The 12,364-nt window shown below is 44.7% G+C and overlaps 1 protein-coding gene across 3 annotated transcripts in view; it reads left to right on the top strand.

The window, feature by feature from the left end:
• Positions 1–307: 307 nt before the first annotated feature.
• LOC121435128 (inversin-like) overlaps positions 308–12,364 on the top strand; it is a 101,604-nt gene continuing 89,547 nt past the window's right edge. The window contains exons 1-4 of one of the 3 annotated variants that reach the window (XM_041634220.1): positions 308–789; positions 4,503–5,306; positions 6,321–6,480; positions 7,672–7,814. The gene's annotated coding sequence lies outside the window, so the exon portion shown is untranslated. Of the gene's footprint in view, positions 790–4,502; positions 5,307–6,320; positions 7,815–12,364 lie in introns of all 3 variants that reach the window. The other 2 variants (XM_041634218.1, XM_041634221.1) reach the window with 2 other exon arrangements.

The raw sequence follows: 12,364 nt of genomic DNA on the forward strand, positions 1-12,364 counted from the left end.
TTGGACATATCCACCCACACCAACCCTCTCAACTTTATATATATATATATATATATATATATATATATATATATATATATATAATTCACTGGGTTCAATTTCTGCTGCCAGTATAGGGACTGGAGTTGGGCATCCACTGAGACATGGTTGACCAAATGGGTTCCAATTCTCAAACTGACTCTCTTTCCCTGAAGAGATCAACTGTCAACAGCTCCTCAGAAGCCCCGCCCCCAGAAGGGGCGTTCCTGGGGGGGGGGCAGCTGTCTACTCAAGGTCCACAGGCAGCGCATGCGCGGGTGGGCGGGGCTGTATGCAGGGGGAGTCAAGGAGACCCCTGTTAAGCTTCTGGGCTCCTTCAACATCAGGGAGCCTCAACCTCTCCCCAGCCGCCTCCAAGGAGCTGCCGCCTATTGTCGGTCACCGCCTAGGCGCGGAGCTGCTCGGACTTGGCCACCGGTGAGCCCGGGGAGCCGACCGGTGAGGGCTCAAGGGAGTTGAGGGAAGTCTGAACGTGAGGAGCGGTCGCGTGCAATGGCGTCTCTGCCTCGGTTGTCCGCGGCCATGCGCGAGATACAGGACCCGGGTCAGGCGAGAGCAACGCGTGTGGTGGACCCTTTTCCCTAGCATCCGTGGCCCGGGGTGGGTGGCGCGGCCACTGATCCCAGCCTCCATGGATGCGCATTCTCCTGCGACCATCTTCAGTGGTTCCTGCTGGGATTTTCCTCTGAAGGACAGCTGCTCGGCGTGGACATCGCAGGAAAGAGCTCCCTGGTACAGTGGATCAGTCAGGTAAGCACTGCCTGCACTGGCAGTCTTAGGGCATTTTCCCACGCTTTCTCTGTGGGAGGGGGCGTGACCAATGCTCAGAAAACTGCATTAAGATCCTCAGCTGGGGCCCTAGTGAATACCCAGCTAGTAGCTGCTTTTGGTAAATAGAACTGGCGGGATGCATGAAACGATGTAGAAAACCCTGTTTTCTTCTAGTTGAGAAACTATCTACCCCCATTCCCACCCCATCTTGCCTCTGAAAGATTGGGTCACGCTAAGTTTTCAGACCCTACTGTGAATTCAGGAATTCACAAGGAAAATTGGATTTTAGTGTTCGGTCTTTGCTTTTCTACTTCATAATGAAGCTGTTTTGAGAGTTCATTGCCAAAGTCATGTTTTTTTTTTTTGTTTTTTTTTTTTTTTTTTTTTTTTGCTTACCACTGTCACTCCCTTATCCTCCCTATTTATTTCCAGAAGTCGCTCATTCATGTTTTTAAACCATTCCATTTTCCGGGTCTGGTGAAGTGCTCCAGCTTTTGAAAGGTCATTGTCTGTACAAGCGTCCCCATGAGCTGGGATGACTCTGATATAAATTGGTGTCATTTTGTACACCTTCATTTCTTGGGGATTTACAGACTGCATTAAGCACGTGCCTTCTTAAATTTGGGTTGCATTCATTCCCCTGCACCCGTTGACTGGAGTTATGCTGTGATATTGATTGTTTTAATTTCCGAAGAGGATCTAGCTAAAGTATCCTGTCATTCATATTGAAACAAAATAGTCATGTCATTTCATGTTCATTTCAGTTGCATCTCTTTGGCATCTGTTAAAGTTAAAGTTTTCTTTGAAAAATACTGCAAATGATATTTTGGTTTCTTTTTTTTTATTTTTCCATTCAAAAATTTCCACTTCCTCCCCTCCTCTCATTCCCCTCATGCTCCTCCACTCACTCTCCTCCCTTCCCCTCCAGTCTTTTATTTTTTTGAAAAAAATTTCTGCCTCCTCCCCGCCTCCCATTTTGCTCCCCCTCCTCCAACTCCTCTTCCCCTTCCCCCACTCCATTCCCCCTCCCTCTCGAGTCTGAAGAGCAGTCTGGATTCCCTGCCCTGTGGGAAGTCCCAGGTTCTTCCCCCTCCATCCAGGTCCAGGAAGGTGAGCATCCAAACAGGCTAGGCTCCCACAAAGACAGTTCATGCAGTAGGATCGAAACCTAGTGCCATTGTCCATGGCTTCTCATCAGCCCTCCTTGTCCTCCATGCTCAGAGAGCCTGGTTTTATCCCATGCTTATTCAGTCCCAGTCCAGCTAGCCTTGGTGAGCTCCCAATAGATCAGCCCCACTGGCACAGTGGGTGGGTGCAACCCTCGCAGTCCTGACTTCTTTGCTCATGTTCTCCCTCCTTCTGCTCCTCATTTGGACATTGGGAGCTCAGTCCGGTGCTCCAATGTGGGTCTCTGTCTCTACCTTCATCCATCGCCATATGAAGGTTCTATGGTGATATGCAAGATATTCATTAGTATGGCTATAGGATAGGGTCATTTCAAGTTCCCTCTCCTCAGTTGCCCAAGGTACTAGCTGGGGACATCACCCTGGACACCTGCAAGCCCCTCTAGAGTAAAGTCTCGTGCCAACCCTAAGATGGCTCCCTTAATTAAGATATATACTTCCCTGCTCCCATATCCACCTTTCCTTTATCGCAAACATCCCATTCCCCCAACATTCCCCCATCCTCCCCTTCTCACTTTTATCACCCCATTTCCCCTTACCCCCATCCCACCCCACACCCAAGTTCTCAGTTTTTGCCCGGCAATCTTGTCTACTTCCCATATCCAGGTGGATGACTATATGTTTTTCTTTGGGTTCACCTTCTTACTTAGCTTCTCTAGGCTCATGAATTATAGGCTCAATGTCCTTTATTTATGGCTAGAAACCAATTATGAGTGAGAATATCCCATGTTCATCCTTTTGGGTCTTGGTTACCTCACTCAGGGTAGTGTTTTCTATGTACATCCATTTGCATGCAAAATTCACGAAGTCATTGTTTTTTACCACAGCGTAGTACTCTAATATGTATATATTCCACACTCTCTTCATCTATTCTTCCATTGAAGGGCATCTAGGTTGTTTCCAGGTTCTGGCTTTAACAAATAAAGCTGCTATGAACATAGTTGAACAAATGCTTTTGTCATATGATAGGGTATCTCTTGGGTATATTCCTAAGTGTAGTATTACTGGGTCTTTGGGTAGGTTGATCCCGAATTTGGTGAGAAACCCCCACACTGCTTTCCAAAGTGGTTGCACAAGTTTGCATTCTGACCAGCAATGGATGAGTGTACCCCTTTCTCCACAACCTCTCCAGCAAAGGCTATCATTGGTGTTTTTTTATTTTATACATTCTGACAGGTGTAAGATGGTATCTCAAAGTTGTTTTGATTTGCATTTCCCTGATCACTAAGGGGGTTGAGCATGACCTTAAGTGTCTTTTGGCTTTTTGAACTTCTTCTGTTGAGAATTCTGTGTTCAGTTCAGTGCCCCATTTTTAATTGGGTTAATTAGAGTTTTAAAGTCTAGTTTCTTGAGTTCTTTGTATATTTAGGAGATCAGACCTTTGTCAGTTGCGGGGTTGGTGAAGATATTCTCCCAGTTAGTAGGTTGCCTTTTGTCTTAGTGACAGTGTCCTTTGCTTTACAGAAGCTTCTCAGTTTCAGGAGGTCCCATTCATTCAATGCTGCTGGGGTTAAACGTAGGAAGTGGTCTCCTGTGCCCATGTGTTGTAGAGTACTTCCCACTTTCTCTGAACTGAACAGAGAATTCTCAACAGAAGAAGTTCAAATGGCCAAAAGACACTTAAGGTCGTGCTCAACTTCCTTAGCAATCAGGGAAATGCAAATCAAAACAACTTTGAGATATCATCTTACACCTGTCAGAATGGCTAAAGTCAAAAACACCAAGGATAACCTTTGCTGGAGAGGCTGTGGAGGAAGGGGTACCCTCATCCATTGCTGGTGGGAATGCAATCTTTGCAACCACTGTGGAAGTCAGTGTTTTGGTTCCTCAAGAAATTCGGGATCAACCTACCCCTGGATCCAGCAATACCACTCCTGGGAATATACCCAAGAGATGCTCTATCATATGACAAAAGCATTTGTTCAACTATGTTCATAGCAGTATTATTTGTAATAGCCAGAACCTGGAAACAACCTAGATGCCCTTCAATGGAAGAATGGATGAAGAAAGTATGGAATATATACACACTAGAGTACTACGCTGCGGTAAAAAACAATGACTTCGTGAATTTTGCATGCAAATGGATGTACATAGAAAACACTACCCTGAGTGAGGTAACCCAGACCCAAAAAGATGAACATGGGATGTACTCGCTCATAATTGGTTTCTAGCCATAAATAAGGGCCACGGAGTCTACAATAAGTGAACCTAAAGAAGCTAAGTAAGAAGGTGAACCCAAGGAAAAACATATAGTTATCCTCTTGGCTAAGGGAAGTAGACCAAATTGCGGGGGAGAAAATTGGGATCTTGGGGGTGGGGTGGGATGGGGGTAAGGGGAGATGGGGAGAGAAAAGGTAGAAGTGAAGCAGGGGGGACTTGGGGAAACAGGAGAATTGGGATAAAGGAGGGGTGGATAGGGGAGCACGGAACCACAATTCTTAGTTAAGGGAGCCACTTTAGGGTGGGCAGAGCACTGTTACTAATCCTGCTTTGGTGTCTTTCGTGCAGTGTGGAGAGCATCACACTCAGCCTGAGGCCTTTCATCATGGTGGATCCACTATTTCAGCTTTCCTCTGCCAATGGATCATCAAACTTTTGCCAGTAGCCTGATGAGTGCATTCTCTAAGTGCACCTGGGACAGTTTTCTACATCTAAGCCTATGGCTTCTATGACTGTACTCTTATACCAAATCCTACACTGTAGCCTGCCCTGAAGGTTCATCTGTGTGTGTTTTCAAACACTTGTACTTTGGGAACATGATGTTTTCTCATTTACATTTATCCTAACATGACTTCTCAGGAATATTTAATTGCTCATATTGATGAATAGAGTGATTTTAGGGAAGGAACAATAAGTTTCTGGGCACTATTTGAAAAGCATAGCTCATTTCTCAAAAAGAAAGTACTATGGGCTTTCCAATCAAGCTAAGGGAATGCTATCTTTAGAATGAAGAATTACTGAATATCTTCTCCTGTGTTCCATGAGAGGCTCCTGGAAAGGGAACCTGGGCTTCTGGTCATTTCAGGAAAGCTAATTTACACGGTGGCAAAGGCTGTTCCCCATGACATCAGCAGTTTCTTCTCTGCACAATCTATTGTATCCTGGAAAGCTCCTGGAATCCCATGATGCCACCAGTGATGTTGCAATACCAGCTGCCCTTAGGCCATTCCTTCAGTGCCTGTAGGGTACACAATTAGAGATGTTGTCAAGACTGAGGAGTCTACTTTGGAGAGAGAATGGTGATCATCATCCAGAAAGAAGAGAGTTGCAGAAGAGTAAACAAGATCAAACGAATGGCTCTGGATAGAAACAGTGAGTCCTGGGCAGGAGATGTTGAGTTTCCTGGAGGAGGTGGGCCTTCCAGTAATGGGGCAGAGGAGCTAGAGACTCTGAGATGCAAATGGGCTCTCCTGTTTATCATAACTACTAAAAGTCAAGGATTCCAGAACATTAGTTTGTCCATTCCCTAATCTAGGAGCTGACCATGCCAAAACTGTTATGTGGGAGTATCTAGCTTCTACATTTACTGGGGTTTGGGGACAGAAGGAGAACAAACAGCAGGAGGCAGGGAGGCACTAATGTGTCCCCACCTTAGGACATGCCTTACTGCACCTCACACTCAGCAGCTTCCTTTAGGTTCAGTGGCTCTCTGACACTAGTCACATGGAGAGAAAAGTGCTTCTGGCTAAGGCATTGTGTCCTCAGACTGTACAGCAGAATTCCTCTGACCACCTCTCCCTGAGAGTGGCCCACTTAGGGTTCTGATCAGCAGTTGAGGGGGGCAGCAAATTCTCTAGCGTAGCCAAACAACTCTCAGAGGCATGGGACTACGGCAGAGATCGACTCTTTGATGCCAACTTCCGTGTTCTGGACTGTCAGTGGGGTGACTTAGTGAGTCTACTGATCATGTTCTGCTCCTGCATGACTTTTCATTTCACAACCCTTCCAGGCAGGAGATCTGGGCTCCTCACAGTACCTGTGAGGTTGTGCACTCTGTTATTCCATTTTTTTTTTTTCTGAAACCACAGTCAGGGCCCTGGGCCATGTTGCATCCTGTCCTGCTATGAATAAGCTTGAAGAGGTGGTCTCTGTTTTCACCTGAAACATGTGTAGGGAAGCAGAGAAAATCCCTGGCTTCTTATGTAGCCACATCTCTACATAGTAATGGGAAAGATTACATTCACAGAGGGTCCAACTCAACCGGGCCAAAAAATTTGGTTTGTCACTTGGTTCCAAACTTGATCTTTCTGTTTGGGCCTCAGGGTGGTCTGTCTGTCCTCTATGCCTTGTCCTGTGCAGTTTCACTTGTGTTCTGTCTAACCACAGATGCTGCTATGGTGCCAAAATCCCACCCAGTGCTCCTCACCAAGAAGCAGATGAAGCAGGAAGTGGAGAGGCTGACCACAGAACTGCAGCTGATCACCAGCCAAAGAAATGAGCTGCTAGATCGCCCAACCTTCATCAGTGAAGATACCATGGAAAATAGGTGTTCATTGTTTCAGTCTTCATGGGACCTTCAGCAATGTCACCCTAACCTTTTTCCTTTAAGGTTTTGGGTTCTCAGTACCGGACCTCCAGTGTGACCCATGTCTTAAATTCTTCTCAAGAGAGGCAGACCTGAAGCTTGAGGGGAGGGAGATGGTGACTCTAGCTAGTCTTCTTTCTCTAAATGAAAACCAGAGCCTGTGGTCTGAGTCACACAACTAAGGGATTGATATAGTACTATGCACTTCCTCGATCCCTGAGTGCATTTGGGAAGGACCTGACAGGTGGTGGCTTGGGTGGATACTAGCTGCTGTGAGTTTGTGTGAGTCTTTGAACTTGCCTGAAAGCTGATTGTGTACTGGAAGCTCCTGGTAGAGGCTGGAGAGACCCGTTCCCACTTTGTCCATCTGTGTGCATAACTATAAGTCCTGGGGCTCATCACAGTTTCTTTCTGGCTTTGTGTCTCATACTCTTAGACAATAATGCTCCGTGAATAATTTCTTTAGCATGCAAACATGGTTCTCTCTCTCTCTCTCTCTCTCTCTCTCTTTCTCTCTCTCTCACTCTCTCTGTCTGTCTTCCTTTTTTCCCCTCTCTGCTTCCTCTCCCTAATGTGTTTGTGATTTTATTTGTTTGTTTGTGTGCACGCGCACGCACATGCATTTTCAGGTTTTTGTGTCTATAGAGACTCTGGGATTCAGGGATCTGTAAGGGACATGATGATTTGCCTGCACCGATTTCCTGGTGTTGCTAGTGCTGAGATCAGAAAACCCCACTTTAAGCAGCATAGCTCTTGTCCTACATACTCCCCTTCATGACCCCTAGGCATCCCTTGTGGGAGTTCATATCACTATCCTGTGTAATAGTCACAGGGGACCTAGAATCGCTGTTCCGAAGTGGGAAAAATGTCATTGTAATATTGGTGTGGCAAGACGTGTAGCATAAATCCCGGTAACATAGAGAGCTACACTGAGTCTCTAAGCATACTCAGAGAACACATGCAACCATGGCATCCTCCATCTGTGAAGCCAGCTGATCTAGTGCCAAGATAACAAGTTTAAAAGCACCAGGAGGTCCCTGTACATAGGATGCAGAATGTGGCATTCACTGGACTGTGGTAGACCTGGATACAAAATGAGTTCTCATGATCCTTGAAGCCTCCGTTCACAAGGTTCTTTCCTCCTGTTTCTAGGCCCTACCACAAGCCATATCCTTTCTATGAAAAGCTGAATTGGAGCATGTACAGGTCATGTCAGAACTAAGGACCTTGGAAGTTGATTACACTGAGACCTCAGAGAAGTTCAGTGAGCTGACCAAGGAGACAGTTTTCTATCAGTAAGTGCCCATCTTGGCATGGACCCCAAAAGTTGTGAAATGGCCATCATTGCCTTCATTTTTCTCTGGATTCAGCGTCCGCAACTCCGGGTCTAGCCTTTCCGCTTCTTAGCAAGCAGCTCTAGCATGCATCTCTTGAACTTTTGTCTCTTGGACCTAATATTCCTACATGTGAAAGAGATTCTTAACTGGAGGCAGGGGTTCCTGGAGGCAGGGGTGGCAGTAGAATGCTGGCAGGATCTTACTATGCAGAGCATCTCTAGCAGTCTGCACAGCTGGCTCCTAGGGGAGCTGACTCAACTGGAGAAGTTGCACATGCTGAGGCAGGAGAAAAAGAAACTGCTGGATAACTAGGTGACTGGCCTCCTACTGAAGCACCACTTGGAGGACTTGAATGTGATCTGTGAGGACCGAGAGGAAGAGACTAGTGGCCTCAAGACCCAGCAACAAGATGTAGGTGCAGACAAATAAATCAGGGTAAAGTTGGGCACCTTTTGCCCATTTGACTGCCTCTCTACTTATTTAACCACCTGTGCTTTCACCCATCACCTTACTTATCCATGTTCCCATCCAGCCACCCACCTCATGCTACCTGGGGTGTTCATTTCAGTGTTCATGCACAAGTACTTCTGGGGCGTTAGCCTCTCTTGAGAAACTGAATTATTGGCAAGCCATCCCTGAGTCTCTGTTTGGAGTTGCAGTCCAGTGAAGGAGATGGGTCAATAACATATAATACACCCACATGTCATTATGATAGGTAGCATTCTGTGCACAGAGCTTTGAGTAAGTGAGTTCCTGGTCCTGGGGCTCATTCACTCAGCAGGGCTCTTGTGAGATCACACATGGGCAGCAGTTTGCAAGGAGGAAATCCCCATGCACATGCCAAATGAGTGCTTCTCGCAGTCATGGATGTGGTTGACATGCGGCCCTCTCCTTTCTTCCTGCATCCCAATATTTTCTCTTCCCATTGCCCAGCTCTTGGTTTACAGTAATAGAAATTGAATAGCAGTTTGTCAGCCTCTTTTCTGTGAGTGGTGCTGGACAGTTCTGCCATCCAGCTGTATATAGTCTGGGGTTATTGGATGATCTGCTGTGGGCTTTTGACAAGCTGGTGGTGGATGGGGTGAGACTTGGGCTTTAGGAGGAGAATTTTCTAACTAGTTCAACACAGTCTGGTCAAGATTATCATATTTTTTTTTTTTACTATTTTCCCAATTGTATTACACTGACTTTTATTAATTCTTTTTTTTTAATTGCGAAAAGAAGAAAAAAAACATAAACAAAAAATAAGTTTCCACCTCCTCCCAGCCTCCCATTTCCCATCCCCTCCTCCCACCCTTCTCCCCCTCCTCGCACCCTTCTCCCTCTCCTCCTACCCTTCTCCCCCTCCCCCCACTCCTCTCCCCCTCCCTCTCCAGTCCACAGAGCAGTCCGGGTTCCCTGCCCTGTGTTAAGTCCTAGGTCCACCCCCCTCCGTCCATATCTAGGAAGGTGAACATCCAAACTGGCTAGGCTCCCACAACGCCAGCACATTAAGTAGGATCAAAACCCCCTGCCATTGTCCTTGGTGTCTCATCAGCCCTCATTGTTCGCCATGTTCAGAGAGTCCGGTTTTATCCCATGCTTTTTCGGTCACAGTCCAGCTGGCCTTGGTGAGCTCCCTGTAGATCAGCTCCACTGTCTCAGTGGGTGGATGCACGCCTCGTGGTCCCGAATTCTTTGCTCATGTTCTCCCTCCTTCTGCTCCTCCTTGGGACCTTGGGAGCTCAGTCCAGTGCTCCTGTGTAGGTCTCTGTCTCTATCTCTATCCATCACCAGATGAAGATTCTATGATGATATGCAAGATATTCGTCAGTATTGCTCTAGGATAGGGTCATTTCAGGTTCCCAATCCTCAGCTGCCCAAGGAACTAACTGGGAACCTCATCTTGGGCACTAGGGAGCCCCTCTAGGGTCAAGTCTCTTGCCCACCCTAAAGTGGCTCCCTTAACTAAGAATTGTGGTTCCGTGCTCCCCTATCCACCTTTCCTTTATCCCAATTCTCCTGTTTCCCAGGTCCCCCCTCCTTCCCTTCTACCTTTTCTCTCCCCATCTCCCCTTACCCCCATCCCACCCCCCCCCAAGATCCCATTTTCTCCCCGGAAATTTGGTCTACTTCCCTTAGCCAAGAGGACAACTATATGTTTTTCCTTGTGTTCACCTTCTTACTTAGCTTCTTTAGGTTCACCTATTGTAGACTCCGTGGTCCTTATTTATGGCTAGAAACCAATTATGAGTGAGTACATCCCATATTCATCTTTTTGGGTCTGGGACACCTCACTCAGGATAGTGTTTTCTATTTCCATCCATTTGCATGCAAAATTCGAGAAGTCATTGTTTTTTACCGCAGCGTAGTACTCTAGCGTGTATATATTCCATACTTTCTTCATCCATTCTTCCACTGAAGGGCATCTAGGTTGTTTCCAGGTTCTGGCTATTACAAATAATACTGCTATGAACATAGTTGAACAAATGCTTTTGTCATTTGATAGAGCATCTCTTGGGTATATTCCAGGGGTAAGTTGATCCCGAATTTCCTGAGAAACCGAAACACTGACTTCCACAGTGGTTGCACAAGATTGCAAGGAATATCATATTTTTAACAATAGTATTTCTCCCCAGGGAATTATGTGTGAGTTGTGAGATTCTTTTGAAAGGTTGGGTGTGGTTAGTCTGAACTGAAAATGTGTGTTGTTGGAGGCTGCTTGTTCATTTCCCAACTGCCCTGACTCAAAACAGCCACACAGAATCTATATTATTTGCAATACTGTTTGGCCAATAGCTTAAGTATATTTCTGACTAACTTTTATATCTTAATTATCCCATTTCTATTAATCTGTGTATCACCACATGGCTTTGGCTTACCAGCAAGTTGCCAGTGCATTTGACTCCTGTGGGGGGATACATGATTTTTCTCTGCCTCTGCCTATTCTCTCTCTTTCTCTCTTTCTGCTGGGCTTTACTCTGTTAAGCCATTCAGCGAAAATAGCTTCTTTGTTAACCAATGGCAATAAAACAGATTAACAGCATACAGAAGGGAATCCCACATTACCTCCCCATTTCTGTTCAATTAAAAAGGAAGGTTTTAACTTTAACATAGCAAGATTGCATACAACAAAACAGTTTTCAAGACTTATAGTTACAATATTTATATCTACTTTCTCTTTTATTATAACTAATGAACACTATAATTGTAACTACTTATTCTTCAATTCCTTCAAAGACATCAAAGAGTTCAGAAGGATATATTACATAAGTAAGCAGGAAGTGCATTGTAAGCAACTTCTGAAATTCCAGAATTGACAGAGACATCTCGTTGCCTGGACAGTCATGAAAATTTCTTCTGTAACTTTGAGGCATACCATTTTCAGACCACAGGCACATAGTATCTGGTAGACTTTTCCATGAAGCAGGAAATTTCCAAGACAGTTCCACGTATATTGGTAGTTTGTCAGTCACGGTCTTCTGTATCCTGCAGAATGTCTGGCAGACTTGTTCATGACACAGGCACCCAGAAAGACCATCTTACATTCTTCAGACAACTTCAGTAGTCATTTTTCTTTGGGTTCTGCAAGTCCAGTCAGGCAATTCAGGCAAGAGCAGTTTCTTGCCCTCATGATTAACAAACTCCATGAGGAGACTCTTTGATGTCCATCATCCTCTTAAAGTAGATTGGTGCTGCCAAGAGCAGATGTGTCATGAAAAGTTTTAAGTTTTTAAAACATTTTAAATGCCATATTCTGTTAGTCTTTGAAAGGTTTGAAGATTATCTATCTAACTGAAATATATCTCTATATATCTAGATAGCCTAACTAACATGATGACATTCTTGATCATTGAAGATGACTATTATTCGCCTATATTTCTTAATTATACACTACATTTTTAAATGAGCTGCACAAACACAACACTTTAATCAAGAGCATAAATGTACAAATAACAAAACTGACCTAAAATTTGTATCATTGAACAAAGATCTATACCAATGCAAAGTACCCGTCTCTGTAGAGTATCCCCCTATAAATGTAAACACCTTTATAAACAATCATTTAGGGAATTTGGATGTAGTTCTCTCCACTACTTCCTGCTTTTTGTTGGGTGAAGTAATTTTGAAGGGTGTTCACAGTAACTTTTTGGGGGATCTTGGTCCACCAAACCACATTAGTCTGGAAAGAATCCACAAGTTCTCATCCTCTGTGGAAACAAAAGAATCTCTTTTCCAAGACAACAAATCTTGAGACCCAAGTTTGAAGTCAAGATACCTTTAAAATATATATGTTGGTTTACCTTAGCAGTCTGTACAATGAAATAGCTCTGTGTAGTTAGCTCATTCACAGTCAAAAATTCAGAGAAAACACAGTAATATACATAATCCAAAATCTCTGTGTATATTCTATCTTTATGTGGCTTATTTTTATTACTCCTTTTATCTATGACTCTCTGTAGTCTATCTCCTTAAAAGCTTTTTATAACCATTTATTTCCTTTTGTAACTGAATATATTTTTTATTCC

Source organism: Microtus oregoni, unplaced genomic scaffold, assembly GCF_018167655.1.
Source record: "Microtus oregoni isolate MIOR12 unplaced genomic scaffold, Mior012 000045F_ref0000178, whole genome shotgun sequence".
Classification (NCBI taxonomy): Eukaryota; Metazoa; Chordata; class Mammalia; order Rodentia; family Cricetidae; genus Microtus; species Microtus oregoni.